Below are 16,416 nucleotides of genomic sequence, written 5' to 3' on the forward strand. Positions count from 1 at the left end.
GCCAGGAGGGAGAGGTTTTAAAGGTACCCTATGAGCTCTTTCAAGGCCAAATAGATTTGAGAAGGTGTCTTTCCCAAAAAGTTCAATCAGCCAATTATAACAAAAGTTCACTGCATCGCCAGATTCCACTCCCTCAGGGAATCCAAGAATCCTTACATTGGATCATCTTGACCGGTCGTCCAAATCAATAATTTTGTCGTTAGTAACTTTCAGCTGTTTCCCTTGCTCTAATACTGACTTCTTAAGGGCCGCAACCTCTGTTTCAAGACTGGGTACCAACTTTTCCAATACTGTAACTTTCTCTCTAATTTTGTTTAGATCGTCCTTTATTAGGCTGACATCAGAGGAAAGGGAGCCCTCTTTAGCCGATAAGTCAGATAAAGATTTACTACAGACCTTTAACTCGGCCAAAATGGTATCCAATTTTTATCCATCTCTTTTTCGCTGTAACGCCTGGAGTAGTGGATCCACTGGACCATCACCAGCTATGGCACTAACCTCACCAGGGAGTCTAAGGGGCCGCTGGTTTTCACCAGAGCCCGCCGCAAGCCGGGATGGACTTGCTGCGGCAGGCGACCTCCAGGTCGCTACCCCTGGCTTGGTTGCTAGTTACGGCAGGCGAGGCGTGGCAGGAGCAGTAGGCAGGAGAAGGTGCTGGCAGAGGTCTGTAGGCGTAACCGCAGGTGACAGGCTGAACACAGGAGCAATAGGGTAACAGAGGAGCAGGAACGAGGACTGGGGACCAGGTAGCGGACAGGAATCAGGAACAAGGACTAGGGACCAGGTAGCGGACAGGAATCAGGAACAACAGGGAGCTGGGCCAAATGCTATGGGAAGCATGCAGAGTCTCCAACACCTGGAAGGGGGCAGGGCTGGAACTTATAGGGGAGTGATTAACATACAGGCCAATTAGGAGCGCACTGCCCCTTTAAATCTGAGACAGCCGGCGCGCGCGCGCCCTAGGAGGCGGGGACACGCGCGCCGGCCGGCACAGCGACGGACAGGAGCGCGGTGAGGTGAGGCGCCCCCCGGGGCCGAAGCAACAGCAGCGCCGGGTCCCTGCCTACGGACACCGGCTGCTGTAGGTACAGGAGAGAGGGTGCGGCGGCGGTCCGGAGCACGGGACGCCGCCGTGGCCCTAACATTCGCCTCCATCTATCTCCATCTCTCCCCTCTCTTCCTGTAGTACAGCATGACGAGAGCCAGCTGGGCCTGCCATTGGTGAAGGCGAAGGAGAGCCAACTGCCTTCGCATAATTCACCGGAGATTTCATAAATTCGTCTATTTTTGCTGACTTATCTTTGCTGACATTAAGTTTCTTGGTAGTCGACTTGGAAGACATTATACCGAAAAGCTTCTCTCGCCGAACAATGATCTGTACTGTAGATAGAAATAAATCTGTGAGTTTTAAACAGGGCTCACAAGCAAAGCCACCAATAACAGAGACCAGTCGGCGTGAATATATCCCAGGTTAACATTACCTTAAAACAAAAAGAAAGAAAAATAGAGTAGGTTCCTTTCCACTTTTCTTGTGCCTTTCAGATAATAACGGGGCGTCCGGTGTAACCCAGGGTCCCATGTATTCGAGCTGGCCCGCTAGGTAATATAAGTACAAGTCCGGCAATGCCATCCCTGCCTGATCCTTAGGCCGCTGCAACTTGGCCATCTGTAATTTGGACCTGGATGCTCCCCATATAAAACTAATGATAGCGGAGTTGAGAGATTTGAAGAACACTTTGGGGACGGGGACGAATATGTGTTGTAGAATGTATGAGCATTTCGGGAGGACCACCATTTTAATGAGATTTATCTGTCCCGCTACAGACACCGGGAGGGAACTCCATACTTTAAATTTATCACGAAAATGGCCGATCAGGGGGGTGACATTGCCGGACATAACGTCAGAGGCCGATTTAGTAATATAGACTCCTAAATATTTAAACTTGTTTGTCACCTTCAACCCCTCAACACTGGTGCCCAATAGTCTCTGTCTGGGCGGGCCTAGGTACAGGAGGAATGACTTGGACCAATTCATGCTGAGACCGGAGTACGTTCCGTATGTGTCGATAATGTGGATAGCTCGGGGCAGGGAAGCGTCCGGGCGAGAAAGAAACAGTAGTAAGTCATCCGCATACAGCCCAACCCTATCTTCCCCTCCCGCGTATGGGATGCCAGTATAAATAGGGTCATAGCGCAGTAAAGTTGCCAGGGGCTCCATGGCGAGGACGAACAATAAAGGGGACAGGGGGCAGCCCTGTCTCGTGCCACGTCCTAGGGGAAAGGAATTGGAGGCCATTCAGGGCAATTGAAGCAGTCGGGTGTTTATACAGCAATGTCACCCAGGCTATGAAATTAGGTCCAAAATTAAGCCGCTTTAAAACCGCTTCTCACCCTGACCCACACCCCTTTACACCACCAACTGGGCCCGTCTGATATTGTGCGAGGTGTTACGTCCGGGTAAGAACCCTGACTGATCCGTGTGAATGAGGGAGGTAATTACTTTATTCAAACGGTTGGCTAGGATCTTAGTTAGAAGTTTATAGTCCGAATTCAATAGTGAAATCGGTCTATAAGATCCGCACTCGGTCGGTGGCTTATCAGGTTTCAGAATTAAGACGATGGTTGCTGCATAGAACGAGGCTGGTAATACACCTTGATCAAAGGAGGAGCGGAGGACCTCCAACAATGGAGGTAATAGGATGTCTTTACATTGAACATAGGCCTCGAGTGGGATCCCGTCTGGTCCCGAGGCCTTGCCTTTAGCTGAATCGTGCATTGCCTCCTCCAGCTCCTCCAGAGTCAGAGGCAACTCCAGCATCGCCTGTCGCTCCTCAGTGAGGGTTGACAGCGGAATAGTGGTTAAAAACCCATCTATGTCTTCCTCTGAAGGTGCCCTCTAGTGGCACACTCAAAGTCGGACATGACTAGACAGGACATGGAGCGCATAATGTAAGCTTAAAAAGAACAAGCTAAGCACAAACGATACATAGTGTGGTGCGTACATTTATAGTTTTGAGGCACTTCCTAATATCACACTCAGAGCAAAACCTAACTGAGTAGAACATGGAGCCCACAATGTAAGCCCTAAGAAACATGCTGAATATAAGCTAAGTATACTGTAGTGCCTACAGTTAGGAAATCAATGTGTCTCCCAGTGGCGCCCACAGAACAGGACATAACTAAGTAAGACAAAGATTATACAATGCACACTTACGGGAGCAATCCAAACATAAACTGAGTATACCATGTTGCATACAGTTATGTACTCAGGGCGTCTCCTAATGGTACACTCAGAGCAGGAGACAGCTAACTAAGACATAAGCAGTGGCGTAGCTACCATGAAGGCAGGGAAGGCGACTGCTATGGGGCCCCTGCAGGAAGGGGGCCCTAGGAAGCCTGCCCTTCCTTCATGGTAGGTACTGACACTGACATCCGACCACTGTACCCCCAGGGGTCCAGAGAGGAAGAGGGACCCGCCACTGTACTGTTCAGCCCCCTCACTGTAGTGCCGGGGGAGCGGGCTGAACAGAGGAGCAGGACCTGCCAGGTCCTGCACCGCACAGGAGAGGGATGAAGGAACTTATGATCACATGACCCAAAGGTCCTCAATACTTCTATGTGAAGATCAGCCCCGACTACAGGAGGAGGATGGGGGAAGCCTGGGAGCTGTAAGTGCTGTGTATGTGTGTCAGTGTGTGTACATATGTATCTATAGGTATATATGTATATGTTAGTATGTGTATGTATCTGTGGCTATATGTGTGTGTATGTATGCAATGTCTGTAACACTGGTGTGTATGTGAGTGTGTGTATGTCAGCAATGTCTGTAACACTGGTGTGTGTGTGTGTGTGTGTCAGTTGTGTCTCAAGTGATTGACAGGTTTGCTCCCAAAGATGTTCTGCAGCAGCTTCTATTAATGCTGGGCTCTAATAAAAGAACCCACCACTAATATCTGCTGCATTTTCTTTTATTTCTGGTTGAGTATTTCTTATTACACTGAGATGATTTCCCTGTGTACAGTCTACTCATGGTATATACATCAGCACTAGTGTAATCACATTACAGTGTATATATGTGTGTCACTGTCTGTGTTTGAGAGAGGGGGGGTAGGGGAGCGTACAGGATGGGGCCCCGTTTTTTGCTATGGGGCCCCATGAATCCTAGCTACGCCCCTGGACATAAGGTATACAGCGTAAGTCTAATTGTAACGCCTGGAGTAGTGGATCCACTGGACCGTCACCAGCGATAGCACTGACCTCACCAGTCAGTCTAAGGGGCCGCTGGTTTTCACCAGAGCCCGCCGCAAGGCGGGATGGACTTGCTGCGGCAGGCGACCCCCAGGTTGCTACCCCTGGCTTGGTTGCTAGTGACGGCAGGCGAGGCGTGGCAGGAGCAGTAGGCAGGAGATAGTGCTGGCAGAGGTCTGTAGGCGTAACCGCAGGTGACAGGCTGAACACAGGAGCAATGGAGTGACAGGGGAGCAGGAACCAGGAACAAGGACTAGGGACCAGGTAGCGGATAGGTATCAGGAACAAGGACTTGGGACCAGGTAGCGGATAGGTATCAGGAACAAGGACTTGGGACCAGGTAGCGGATAGGAAACAGGAACAACAGGGGGCTGGGCCAAACGCTATGGGAAGCATGTAGAGGCTCCAACACCTGTAGTGGGGCAGGGCTGGAATTTATAGGAAGTGATAGACATGTGGACCAATTAGGAGCTCACTGCCCCTTTAAATCTGAGACAGCCGGCGCGCGCGCGCCCTAGGAGGCGGGGACGCGCGCGCCGGCCGGCACAGACGGAGACGGGCGGAGGAGAGGTGAGGCACCCCCAGGGGCCAAACTAGCAGCAGCGCCGGGTCCCTGCACAAGGACCCCGGCGGCTGCATGGGGCAGGAGGAGGTCGCGGTGGCGGCCCGGAACACGGGACGCCGCCGCGGCCGTGACACTAATGACATAGGCTAAACATAAGCTAGGTATACTGTGGTGCATACATGTATGAAATCAGGGCGCCTCCCAGTGGCACACTCAGAGCAGAACATTACTGAGTAAAACATGAAACATGCAATGTAAGTACAAGTCTACAGGCTAAACATAAGCTAAGTATACTATGATGCACACATTTATGGATTCCAGGCGCCACCTAGTGGCACACTCAGAGCAGGACAGAACTATGCAGAACCTGGAATATAAGAAAAAAAGGGGGATAAGGAAACAGGCTAAACCTAAGCTAAGTATATTGTGGCGCATGCATACATGGCTTCGAGGCGCCCTCTAGTGGCGCACTCAGGTCAGGACGTAACCAAACATAACCCGGATTATAAAATGTAGACGTGAAAGAACAAACTAAACTTAAGTTGGGCACACTGCAATGTATACATATATATGTTCGAGGCACCCTTTAGTGACATCCCCAGAGTAGGGCATACCTAAACACAGCCTGGAGTGTATCAGACAGACATATGAGTCCCAGCACTTATCAACCTAAATAGCAGAGTATACAGCCTGTCCGGGATATGAACAGAGAGCGTCTGGAATGTCTAAGGCTGCACCGTCATCTGGGCACAGGTGGCATAACGTCCATGGATAGGACCAAGAATATGAAGCCCTGGCTGGTAATCAGGGGACCGGACAGATACACCGGGGAAGGTCACACACAAAGGGGGTCAGGACAGACAGAAGGTAAGGGACATGAAGGGTTAAACAATGGGAAGCAGTGGGGCAGCCAGTGTCATAGCGCGGGATGCGCAAACTCCAGGTCCTAGGGTGACACAAGGATAGGAATAGGTGCCACTTCATTGGGGAGTCTTAACAGGAGTATAGCAATACTCATCTATACTCATGGCTATACTCATCTGACAGAGCTGCGCAATGTCCTCCGAGTGGGATCAGTGGTGTGAGGGATGTCCCAGGGTATTCAGCCAGTCCTCCACTTCTGCGGGTGAGGTGAAAAAGTGGATCTTCCCCTCAGATACCACCCGAAGCTTAGCCGGATACGCCATTGAGTATGGCAGCTGTCTTTCCCGGAGCTTTGCCTTCACACTGAGGAACGTGGCCCGGGTCTTCTGTAGGGAAGCGGAGAAGTCTGGGAACATCATAATGGTGGATCCCTGGAATATAATCTTCCCTCTCTTCCTGGCTGCTCACAACGCTGTGTCGCGGTACTTACTGCTCAGGAGCCGGATCAGAAAGGGCCTTGGTGGGGTGCCTGCGAGTGAATTCTTTAAGCTGGGACTGCCGGGTTTTGCTCATTGTTGTATCCAGACACAAACTGGATGTCGGTGGTCACAGAATATCTGCAGGATAATACCGGTTTTTCAGCTGCAGAGTTGGAGCTCTAGTCAAACACTTCCGTGCATGGCCGCAGCTAGCTCCGCCCCCCCCCCCCTTTCCACTTTTCTTATGCAGATACAGCCAAGGGAAACAGCTATAAATTGTTCAGATGCACGACCCCAAACTCACTGATAAGGGTCACAGCTAAGAAGAGAGAGACGTTCATTTAGGAACAAAACATAAAAGCAGGCAGGCTTCCATTTACTATTTATATTCATATTGGGTACCTATGGTATTCATATATTTACATCAGTCCGGCTTCCTATCCTGAATGGAGGAGCACGCTTCACCCTGTTAGGTTCCATAGGACTAGTACGGGCTTCAACAAGTGCAAGGGGGAGCCTGCTATACACTGTTCAATAGAGGGAAGACAAAATGAATATAGCACAGTGCTTCCCAGCTCCCTTCAACGCCAAACACCCCAGACCACCAGCGTTAGGGCCGTCGCCACAGCATTAGGAGCGCAGGGGAGTGGCGCCCCCCAGACGGAAGGGCAGGAGAGGGCACACCAACCACCACGTGCCCTGCCACACACCCGGGCCTAGCACAAAGACCCCCCCCCCCCGTCAGCGCCGGAGAGCGTCCGACAACACTGGAGAGATATCCGGATAAAATAATTCATGGCTGATACAGCCCAGTTACTCACGGCACGTTGCTGGGTCCACTGGCAAGCAGCACTAGTCCTTCAGCGAGCTGCGTTCAGAGTACAGTTCAGGACCCCAGCAAGCCATGTTCTAATTGGGTCCCAGGCTTATGTGACACTGAAGGACCTTTCAACAAACTGCCTGCAGCAAACCTGCCACGGAGCAACAGGTTCTTCCAGGAGACCGAAGCCGCCCCCCATGCCCAGAGGAGGGGAAAAACTGTTCATGGCACAACTGCAACGCTCGGCCACTCGCCCCGCCGACAAACACCGGATCAACAGGCAGGTAGTACTGGCCACTGTAGGACCTCGGACCAGGTCCAGACGCATCATCTCCCAGGAGTCGTCGGGGTTAGCCGAAGTCCATAGCCGGGTTACCGGCGTCTTACAGCAACTTGCTCCGGAGGGAAAGGAGGAGAGGGGAGTAGGAGGAGAGCAGAGCCAGGTCGTGTGCGTCCTACGTCATGACGTGCCGCCCCCGACCAAAGGCGTTCGACAGGGTGGAGTGGTTCCTCTGGAGGGTACTGGAAAAGATGGAATTAGGAGCTAACTTTTTTTCTTGGGTGAAGTTGATGTATTCCCTCCCTCTGGTCAAGGTGTTGGTCAATAACGAGGACTCTGATTGGTTTTCTCCCTCGAGAGGTACGAGACAGGGCTGTCCCCTTTCCCCCCTTCTTTTTATTTTTTATATTGAACCTCTTGCATCTCTTATTAGGTCCTCCCCACAAGTGCTGGGGTTTGGGCTGAAAGGCCAAGAGGAAAAAATATTGTTATATGCGGACAACATTTTGTTGTTGGTAAGGGGTGGCAAGGGGGCAGTCCGTAAAGTTATGGACCTGGTGGATAGTTTTGGGGCGGTGTCAGGATTAGAGGTGAATTGGAGCAAGTAAGCTTTGCTCCCTCTCGAACCGGATGCCTCACTGGGTGAAGTGAAAATTTCGGTTATTCAGTCAGGGGGGTCACTGGAATATTTAGGTGTTCGTATTTCAAGTAAGGTTAATGATTTTGTGGAATTGAATTTAACCCCGTTACGTAAGAAGATTCAGAGTAAGATTAGTTTTAGGTCTCATTTGGCTATCCCGATGGCCGATAGGATGGCCTTGATAAAAATGATTATTTTGCCCCAGGTTTTGTACCTTCTGTACGCAGCTCCCATTTGGATCTCTAAGTCATGATTTGAGAAACTGATGGTAACATTGAATCTCTTTACATGGGGTGGCCATAAGCCCAGACTAAGGTATAGAAACTGGACTCCTCCATTGGAAGAAGGCGGGTGTGGACTTCCAGACTTTTTTATATATTATTTCGCTATAGGAGCACAAGATTTGCACAAGGATGAGAATTCTCCGGTTCTAAAATTTATTATGGAGCATAGTCACTGGAGATATGATAATGTTATGGTTGGTGTGAATGCAGGGTTCAGAGGATCTAAAATTCTAGCACAGGTTAGTAAATATTGGAATATTTGGAAGCACTTGAAAGAAAATTGTAACTGTACGGGAAACTTTGAATTTTCATCACTATGGGGTAATGTAGCATTTATTGAATTTCTAAATTTCTTAAAAAAGTCAATTGGTAGTGGTGGAAGATATAATTAGCTTTGATGACTGTAAAAGATTTTACAAGGTGGGAGATACACAGTATTTTTGGTACTTACAACTTTTGGATGCTTTTAAAAGTTCAGGGGGCACGCGTCAATGGCACGTTGAATCACACCTTTTTTTCGTTTATTTTGAAAAGTTGCCTAGGGGGAGGAAAGAACTGTCTGGTATTTATAGGTTTTTGGTTCGGGAGAGGAGCTTATCTCTTAAAAATGAAGGAGAAATGGGCCCTCAGGATTGGAGATATAACTGAAGTCCAGTGGGAGACAATGAAAAGTAATTTAAAATCTTTATCTTTTGGTGCCTCTCACCAGCTGATTTTGTTAAAAATTCTTTACAGAGTATATCTGTCCCCTCAGAGACTGGCGCAGATTAAATGTAGGGATGACTCTCGGTGCCCAAAATGTCTGCAGGAGCAAGCAGATTTTTTTAAATTTAATTTGGAGCTGCCAATCTGTTCAGGCTTTTTGGAGGAAAATAATAGACTACATAGTTAAGACTCTTGGTATATCTATTGATGATGAAACATTTCCGATATTGATGGGGGCATACCCCAATGACTCTGCAGATGGTAGAATAATAAACAAACTTACTGCGCTAGCCAAAGTAATTATCTCTCAGTATTGGATGGGAACTGCACCGCCCTCATTTCAGAAGTGGGTATTTTTAGTAGATCGGGTCTATAAATATGAATGATCCCTTGCAAAAAGACAATCAAGTAGAGCGTTAGCTCGATTTTGTAGGATTTGGATTAAGTGGGAAAGTAGGAAAACTCTATAAGCTGGCTTTGTGAATGTTAATTAGTCATATGGATATACATGTTAATTACAATTTATAAATTTTCTTATTTCTTAATTTTGTTCTTTTAATTATTATTATTTTTTTTATATATATTTTTTTTATTATTTCTTCTTTTCCCTTCTTCTTTCCCTTCACTCTGTATGGGGGGTGGGCAAAGTGGGGTAGGTAGGGGTAGGTTATGGGGTAATAATGTTATTATATGTTAAATTGGTGGCAGTAGGGTAGCTCCAGATCTGGGCGCTATCTTGACTGTCAATGTGATAGGTGGTTCTTTTTATCTTTGGAATGTGACAAATGTTTTAAAATTATTAATTCTTATTGTTTTTATTGGTTGTATTTGCAAAGAAAATAAAGTCTTATTAACCCCTTAAGGACAGAGCCTGAAATGGCCTTAAGGACAAAGACAAATTTTATGAATATGACCTGTGTCACTTTATTACTTTATCATTAATAACTTCCGGATGCTTCTACCTATCCGGCTGATTCTGAGATTATTTTCTCATGTCGTATGGTACTTTACATTTCTGGTAAAATGGAGTCGATACTCATAACGAGTCTTTATGAAAACCACCAAAATAACGTGAAAAATTGTGAAAAAATGCATTTTTCCAACTTTTAAACCTTTCTGCTTATACAGAAAATGGTTATGCCACATAAATGATATATTAAATAGCATTAGCAACATGTCTACTTTATGTTGGTGGCTTTTATTAAACTATATTTCATTTTTTTTAGACAATAGGAAGCTTAAAGCATTAGCAGCAATTTTCCAAATTTTCAGTAAAATTTCAAAATCAGATATTTATAAGGACCTGTTCAAGTTTAAAGTGTATTTGAGGGGACTGTATGTTAGAAAGCCCCACAAAGCATCCCATTTCAGAAACTGCACCCCCCAAACTCTGCAAAAGCACATCCAGCAAGAGATTTTATTGTAATCCAATATTCATAATGATAAACCTATTAGCAGAGAAATGCACCCCACTATTGATTGCTCCGTTTCTGCAGTTTATAGAAATACCCCATATGTGGCCCTATTGCGCTATTTGACGCAACCAGAAGCCTCAGATATAAGGAAGCGCCTAATGAATTTCAACACCTCCATTATATTTGGTCATTTTTGACCGTACCACTTCAGGTTGGCAGAGGCTCTGGGGTTCCAAAACCTAAAAAACACCCCTAAAGGGACATAATTTAGAAAACTGCACCCCTCAAGGAATGTAACAAGGGGTGCAGTGAGCATTTGGACCCCACAGGTGCTTCACAGATTTTCAGAACAATGTGGTGTAAAAAAGGAAAAATTCTATTTTTTACACTACAATGCTGTCTAGCCTTCATTTTTACAAGGGGATAAAAGAAAGAAAAAACACCAAACGTGTAGCGCAGTTTCTCCCGAGTACAGAAATACCCCACATGTGGACATAAAGTGCCAAGCGGGCGCAGGACAAGCCTCCAAAGGGAAGGAGCGCCAATTGGCCTTTGCAAGCTGGATTTTACTGGAATGGATTTTAAGGGTCATGTCGCATTTACAGAGCCCTCGTGCCGCCAAAACACTGGAAACCCCCCACAAGTGACCCCATTCTGGAAACTACACCCCTCAACGAATCTAACAAGGGGTTCAGTGAGCATATGGACCCCACTGGTGACGGGCACAAATGTGAAACAATGTGACGTGAAAGGGTAAATTTTCGTTTTTTCACTTTCATATCCTCACTGCACCCCTTGTTAGATTCCTTGAGGGGTGTAGTTTCCAGAATGGGGGTCACTTGTGGGGGGGTTTCCAGTGTTTTGGCAGCACGAGGGCTCTGTAAATGCGACATGGCGTTTATCATCCATTCTGGCCAAATCCAGCCTCTAAAATCAAAATGGCGCTCCTTCCCTTTGGAGGCTTGCCCTGTGCCCACATGGCACTTAATGTCCACATGTGGGGTATTTACGGACTCTCTACGGAATTGCTCTACACATTTTATGTGTTTTTTTCTCTTTTAACCTCTTGTGAAAATGAAAAATTTAAGGCTAAACCAACATTATAGTGTAATAAATGTAATATTTCATTTTCACGCCATATTGTTCCACATTTGTGGCCGTCACCAGTGGGGTCCATATGTTCACTACACCCCTTGTTACATTCCCTGAGGGGTGTAATTTCCATAATGGGGTCACTTGTGGGGGGGGGGGTTCAACTGTCTTGGCAACACAGGGGCCTTTTAAATGCAACAAGGCCCTCGAAATCCATTCCAGCCAAATCCAGCCTCCAAAAGCCAAATGGCGCTCCTTCCCTTTGGAGGCTTACCCTGCACCCGCATGGCGCTTTATGTCCACATGTGGGGTATTTCCGTACTCAGGGGAAATTGCTCTACACATTTAGTGTTTTTTTTAATCTTGTGAAAATGAGAAAATCAAGACAAGATCAATGATTTAGTGTAAAAAAATTAAACATTTTTTACACTAAATGTTGGTCTAGCCTTCATTTTTTCCTTTTCCACAAGGGGTTAAAAAAGAAAGTGAACACAAAACGTGTAGGGTAATTTCCCCTGAGTACGAAAATACCCCACATGTGGATATAATGTGCCATATGGGCACAGGGCATGCCACCAAGGGGACAGAGCGCCATTTAGAGGCTGGAATGGAGGATGGAGGCCATGTTGCAATTAAAAAGCTCCTGTGCTGCCAGGACAGTAGAAACCCCCCACAAGTGACCCCATTCTGGAAACTACACCCCATAAGGAATCCTACAAGGGGTACTGTGAGCATATGGATGCCACTGGTGACGGGCACATATGTGGAACATGTGCCGTGAAAATAAAAAATACAATTTTTTTCATTTTCACGGCACAAATGTGCCCGTCACCAGGGGGGCATATCCCTGCTGCTCCCCTTGTTAGATTCCTTATGGGGTGTAGTTTCCAGAATGAGGTCACTTGTTGGGGGTTTCTACTGTCCTGGCAGCACAGAGGCTTTGTAATTGCATCATGGCATCCTCTAATGGGATTGGCGGCCATACCTATTTAGCTGGGGAAAAGGGACAATTCTAATTTATTTTGGGGTTTAGGCCAATTATTAGTTTATAAGGTTGAAAATGACAGGTGTCCATCAAATTCAACCTGTGTTGATCCAGAGGAAGGCAAAAAACCCTTGTGAGGCAGACGACAGTAGCCTCATCACAGGGGAAAAATTACTTCCCGACTCCATATTGGCAATCAGAATAATCCCTGGATCAACGTGACCCCTGAAATAGGAATAAGGAATAGAATCTAGAATATGTGGAGCTCCAATGACGTGTGATGCGCCTTGAAGCGATCCTGTATGCAGAGGGCGGGGTGATCAGGACAGGTGTCACACTGGAAAATGGTGTCATTCCTGATCCCCCTGTTACGCCACACTCTGCACTTCTTCTGGGGTCTCCTGTTTTCCAGTGTGGGGGACGTCACCTGGAAAATGTTGCCCTGGTGTGATACGGGGTCCTTCATATCCAGAAACGCTGGGTCCGCTCCATGGCTGTTAAATATTAGGGCTCTCTATTACTGCTTCTGATATTTTCGGATCGTGCCGCAAGCTACAGTAGCTCGGGCAGCGAGGGACCAGAAGAGGGGGTTCTGGTATAAAAGTTATCCCCGTACAGGTGGTAACCTTTATCCAGCAGTGGGAAGATCAGTTCCCAAACGATCTTCCCACTAATTCCAAGGCAGGGGGGGGACATCTGGGGGCTGGATTCGGGTGTCCCTTCCTTCATACTTTCTTAGGGTACGTGCACACTGCGGAATGGCGAAGGATAACCCTTTGTGCTTTCCGCAGCTGGCACCCACCGGCGGACTGATGGAGGTGCGCGTCTCCGCTCGTGTCACACTCCATTCTATGCACGGGCGGATTCCGCCCTCTGTCCAAAGAATGAACATACTCTCACAGAGTTTGTAGAATTTCACGCCATACCGTCATCTCTTATTGGGACGGTACTGGCGGAAAAGACGTGTCTGGGGGTCAGTGTACGCTACGCTACCCCAGACACGTCACTGGATGACGAGGATGATGAGGATGAATGGAGGAAAGAAGGATCCCCCCATTCATCCTCACTGGCTGTTTCGGTATCGGAGGCAATAATAACGTATGCCTCTGACACCGAAAACACCCTGGGGGCCATCTTTATACGGGGATTGGTATATGGGGTATGTAAATGTGTAGTGTTGTAGTGTAAAACTTTATTCCATGTAGTGTGGTGTAGTGTAGTGTTTTTTACATGTTTGTTTGACAGTAAGAAAAAATATACCTACGCCAAGAAAGGAGCTGCTGATAAATGCTGCTGATAAATCTGTGGCACTTATCAGCAGACAGTGGCAGTTGGATATAGGTGGGAAAAAACACCCCTACGCCAAAAAGGAGGAGTTGCTGATCAGCGGCGCACTTACCTGCGATGCTGATCAGTACTCAGCGGCATTAGGGCGCAAAAAAAGAAAAAAAAAATATTGACAAAAATAAATAAATTTTTAACCCAAAGCAGCTGATCAGTGAATGATATTCACTGATCAGCCGCTAGGGGGCAGTAGGGTGACGCTGCCGGAGATTGCCGAGGCCCGCCGAACCCGAGGACCCGAGGATGCAGATCTTCGCTCCGGACGCCCAGATCAGGTGAGTATGGTACACCTGCACCACACATACCTGTTCTGCACCCCTCAGCTACCTAGCTGCAGGGTGCAGAACCTGGCAACACAGTTTTTTTACAGTATGATCGCAGTGATGGGACGGCCGGTACTGGCCGGCCTATCTCAGCGATCGTGGGGGTGGCACTGGCGCCATCTTTAGTGGGGACACTAATGGCGATTGGTGCTATCTCGGACAGCACCAATCGCCATTGCTTTCCGGGTCACCGATGACCCGGAAAGCTGTTTTCAGCTGCTATATGCTGATCTCTATTGATCAGCCTATAGCAGTGATCGTCGGCACGGGAGGGGTTTATCACCCCCTGTGCTGACGAGCAGAGATGGCCTGCTATACATTATAGCAGGCCATCTTCCCCGACCGCTGTGTGTGAACACACAACGATCGGGGAAACATCGGGCGTAAGTATACGCCCGTTTGCGTTAAAGCCCACCCTGCGGGGGCGCATACTTGCGCCCGATGTTGTTAAGGGGTTAAATGGAAAAAAAAAATCTGAAATCAAAATATATACAGCAAACATATTTATGGACTTAGGAGTACATTTTTTTAAATGCAGTTTGTGCTGACGCTATAGTCTGAAAATTTACCATTGTAAAGTTACGAGTATAACCATGGCAGCCATTACAAATGTTCAATACAATATACATAGCTGGTGGTTAATGCAATTTTTTATATGTATATACATTCACTACAGTAGCAGTAGTATAAATAGATAAGAAACAGAAATAATCTTGAATTTTGCTGTGTTATTCCAGGTGAATGGTTCTTTCTACAGAGATATATATATATATATATATATATATATATATATATAATTATAATACAGCAGTAAACATGATACAGTATGTCACCAATGTAAAGATCTAGTTGACCCAATGACTGGTTGTGCCACTCTTGGCATTGACGATTGCCATTAAATGTCTGTGATAACGTGTGACTAGTGTGGAGAGAGCAATAAAAGTCTTGAGTGGTCAAAAAAATAAAAATAAAAGCTTCTTTTGTGTTCTGACTGTAAAATTCTGGGGGGAAAAAAACACTGGTGACAAGCTACTCCCCGCAAACTACACCCACAACAGGCCACACCCCACTGAGACAACACTGACAATAAGCCACATCTCTTATTGTCAGCGCTAAAGTGTCCCTGGAAAAATTCTCAATAAAGTCCAGGGAACAGCTGTAATAAGAGCTGGGCATAGAGAAAGGAATAGTTGGGCCAACTCCAGATTTGTAGCAGCCAAATAACAATGTGAACTCCTGCTCCAATAAAACTTACACTTTATTTAAAGGGTTTATTCAGCTTTAGGGTAGCTTCACACGTATCAACTCGCAGCATTAATAACGCTACGAGTCGGCTAGGTCCTGGCAGATCACTTTCACTACATACACACAGTGGTCTGAACGACTGCTGCTGGAATGTAATTCTGCAGGCCGCTTAACCCCTTCAGCTGTTGCCTGACTCCCGCTCTGTATACATTACCTGTCCTCGCTGCAGGGGGTCCCGGCGTACTGCTCTCCCGCCCGGCCAATCAGTGTGTTGCCCTGCCACAGCCACTGATTGGCCGAGTGGGAGTTGGGCGGCAGCTGAAGGGCTTAAGGGTCCGGCAGAATTACATACACGCAGCGGTCGTTCAGACCACTGTGTGTATGTAGTGAAAGTGATCTGCCAGGACCTAGCCGACTCGCAGCGTTATTAACGCTGCGAGTCGGTACGTGTGAAGCTACCCTTAGAAAAACATGGCCACTTTCTGCTAGTGGGTGTCGGTTATGCAACTCAGTTCCATTAAAGTGAATAGAGTTTGAAACGGGTGAAACAAGTCTTGTCTCTGGAAAAAAGTGCCCATGTTTTTCTAACGCTGGATAACCCATTTGATCATAGTAAAAATCCATGTATCCTAAAGCCAACGAAACATTAGTTTAAGGATTAATGGAATTTTACTATGATTAAATAAAGTGTACATTTTAACACAGCTGGAGTTCACATTGCTATTTGGCTGCTATTAATGCACTGAACACTCTGTGTCGTTGTTTAGGTCAGATATTAAATGCATATTTTAGTAGACTTTTAGTCTAGCCTACCTTAGTGTCAGGATCGGGCGATACAAACAGGACAAGACAGTGGGCCCTAGGTCTGAACCCCCCCACTTTCACCTGCCTACTTGCCTCAAGGGGCCCTAGGCGGCCATGGACAACCACGAAGACGTTCCCTATGCTGCGTAAGTGAAACACAGAACAAGACGGACAGACAAACACAATAAAGAATAGTAAAACAATCCGGGTCAAACCATACGGGCAACGCAGTACACAATCAGTAACACAAGGGATAGTCAAAAGTCAAGCGGAGGTCAGAACACGAGAGAGTCAGGCAGAAGGAATTAGGACGGGGTTCGCAG

The 16,416-nt window shown here is 47.0% G+C and overlaps 1 protein-coding gene across 4 annotated transcripts in view; it reads left to right on the top strand.

Moving 5' to 3' along the window:
• The window catches only part of NAV1 (neuron navigator 1), a 300,773-nt gene that overhangs the window by 201,496 nt on the left and 82,861 nt on the right, over window positions 1-16,416 (top strand). The window lies entirely within an intron of this gene.

Source organism: Dendropsophus ebraccatus, chromosome 5 (genome assembly GCF_027789765.1).
Source record: "Dendropsophus ebraccatus isolate aDenEbr1 chromosome 5, aDenEbr1.pat, whole genome shotgun sequence".
Taxonomy (NCBI): Eukaryota; Metazoa; Chordata; class Amphibia; order Anura; family Hylidae; genus Dendropsophus; species Dendropsophus ebraccatus.